The following is a 2,853-nucleotide window of genomic DNA, read 5'->3' on the forward strand; positions in this document are numbered from 1 at the left end:
GTGATATTTTGCAAATAAGCACACGTTCTGCTAACTTCCCCTTGAGATTTTCTTCCAGTCTGATCCAATTTCCCAGTATGGATGAACTGGTGTCTCTTAGAAATAAATGAGAAATGTTTAGCCTATTGAAAAGAGGATTTTCTTTGTTTTCTCCGATGTGCAGATACTCATGTCCTGGAGCTCAGAGCTGCTCTGAGTGTGCTGGGCGGATCCTGCGAAGTGCTGAGTGCATGGCTAACTTTAAGGGAGTAGATCCTTAAAATCACCGGGGCTGCTGATGTTTAAAATTACGCAGAGACTTAAGTACTCTGATGGCCCCCGGCCAGTGGCTTTCACATCTCCTAGGACTGAGCCCTGAGGAGACGCAGTGATCAGCTGAAGCTCAATTTCCTTCTCCCCTTTTAAATATTAGGTTTAAAGCCCAAATTCTGACAGCTGTTTAATTAAAGATACTCATTTTAACTGTGAGGAATGTGATATGCAGCGGCGCTACGCCTGCTTGCTTTCTTCCTGCCTCTCCTGGCATCCCAGCTCACTCCTCTCAGCGTTAGTGCAGGGCTTGCAGTTTTCACTGCTGCTCCGTTCCTGCTTTATCCTCTTCCATCTTTTCCATCTGCTTTATTCTGTTTGGAAAATGGCAATGTAGAATGTGTTTGGTGTAACCTTAATCCTGACCAGCATCTGGGCTCCGTTTGAAAAAAAAAAAGCATCTACTGCAAGGAAGGTTTCTGTATATGTTTCCCCACTTTACTGAAACAAAGTTGGGGGGCAGGGAGGGGCAGAACCCAAAATAACCATGGCAAAATTATATTTATTATAATTTACTTGTTAATTAATATGCGGGTTTTGATGTGTTTTCCTGCCTGCATGGACAAACCGCGGGGTTTGTGCTCTCACCTCTGTCCGGGTGGGGGTCGAGTCAGAGGTAAACCGGATTTGGACCATTTTGGAAAGGAGAGAAAGGGGGGAGGGGGGTGGTTATTTAAATCTGCTTTTAACAGCCTCGCTGCTAATTACTCCCAATATGTAAAAGTTAACGCCACCATCAAACACGGGATGCGCTGAAATTCCTGCCTGATGCTTCCTGACGCTTCCCTGTTAAACTTTCCCAGGCCCGCAGCGGTGCCGGTGCGGGGCGGCTCCGTGGGACACGCCGGGGCCGGGCAGGACGGGCACGGCCGGTGGCCCGCGGTGCCCCCCGCCCGGGCACGGCACGGCACGGCACGGCACGGCACGGCACGGCACGGCACGGCACGGCACGGCACGGCAGCTCGGTGGGGCCGGGGCCGCTCCGGGGGGTGCTCGGGGCCGGCCCCGGCTCGGGCAGCGGTGCCCGCGGACTGCGGCGGGCCCGGGGGCACCGGAACCGGGCACGGCTCGGGCACCGCGTCCCCCGCGGAGCTCAGGGGGCTCCCACACGGAGCCAGCTCCGATGCGGGGTTGGGACCGCTCCCACCCGGCCAGGACAGCGCTTCCCGGGGGGCCAGCCCCGACCCCCGAGCCCCTTTTCCATTCCTGCTGCTGTTGGATTTTCCCGAGCCGCATCTGCTCCGCGCTCCCAGCCCGGGGCTCTTGAACTTCAGTCCCCGGCCGCCACAGAGGTCGCTTCTGAGCTCCACGCGAAGCCTTTTTTTTCATTAATTATTTATTTCTTTTCCCCCAACTCAGGCTCTCCCTCCCTCATGGCCGGAGTGGAAAAGCACGTTTAAATCCCGAGCTCGCCTTTCCCACGTGGTGTCTCGCTGAGCTGCTGTCACAGCCACGCCGCGCTCTCTCAGGGCACCGGAGCTTCTCCCCTGCCCTGCCGGGAAGGCACAAGGTGATGAATATTTTCAATCAAACCCTATTTTCAGGACACCTCACTAAACCCCAAACTTGTGCTGAAAAATTCCTCGCCTCGTGATCAGACTCTTGCTTTTTAATTCCACCTGGACGGAGTGTACAAATAATGAGGGGATTAGTTCTGCCCCCCCTTCCTGGCTGCCTGCTAAAGGAATGGATGTTTGTCAGCGATTTGGGGGTTAATTCAGACAAGTTTATTTCACATTCTGGGTCTGCATACACGCAAAGAGCACGCGTGGTTTGGGGTGAAGGATTAGCGGCGTGTGCAGGGGGACAAAACCAATTGTGGATGTGAATATGGGATGTACTGGCTGTGTGTCTAAGCGTTAAATCGAGGGGGGGCTGGGTTTTAGGTGACTTTTCACCCCATTCCGAGATCATGGTCACAAAGCACCGTGTTTCAACACTCTCTGGGCAGAAAGGGACACGGAGGGGAGGCAGGGCAGTACCCCAAATTGCATCTGGGCTTCAGACCATGCTGCAATCTCTGAGGGAGGGTATGCCCAACCTTTAATTATTCAGTTTAAACAGGCCTAGAGCACGCCACATTTTTAAGGCCTTTTCCCTGGTGTCTCTAGGAGGCAGCCTTCATCGAGCGAGGAGAGCGAATCTTGGCAAAAAGAGCACCGAAGGATGTGAACCCCTTGGAAAATTCCACTTCCTGCCCAGCACTGCGTGTCCTTGGGTCTCTCACTCATTCCCATGCACTTAACGAGGGATTTCTGCCTCAGGCTACCACACCAACTTTCTAAATAAATGCCGCGCACACCCGAGCGCGGTGCTCTGCAGTTAATCTCAGCCCAGCACCAGCTCTCTCTCCTCTCTTCCTACTTCCCTCCATTTTATTTCTCCGCTGGTTTTTCTCTCCAGCAGGCTCCAACTCTCTCTCCTGCTGAACTTGCCGGGAACAAAAGGCTCCGTTCCCGATCCAGCCCGCAGTTGCCGTGAGAAACTTCCTCGCCAGCGCTGTCTGTCGCTCCGCTCTCCCTCCCTCGCTCCCTCCCTGCCTCG

General features: G+C 54.2%; 1 long non-coding RNA gene across 1 annotated transcript; it reads left to right on the top strand.

Moving 5' to 3' along the window:
* The first annotated feature begins 1,684 nt into the window (after positions 1–1,684).
* LOC132338852 (uncharacterized) lies at positions 1,685–2,635 on the top strand. Its single transcript, XR_009489550.1, has 2 exons — positions 1,685–1,819; positions 2,421–2,635. It is a non-coding gene; the product is annotated as an uncharacterized LOC132338852 (long non-coding RNA).
* The last annotated feature ends 218 nt before the right edge of the window (positions 2,636–2,853 follow it).

Source organism: Haemorhous mexicanus, chromosome 27 (genome assembly GCF_027477595.1).
Source record: "Haemorhous mexicanus isolate bHaeMex1 chromosome 27, bHaeMex1.pri, whole genome shotgun sequence".
Classification (NCBI taxonomy): Eukaryota; Metazoa; Chordata; class Aves; order Passeriformes; family Fringillidae; genus Haemorhous; species Haemorhous mexicanus.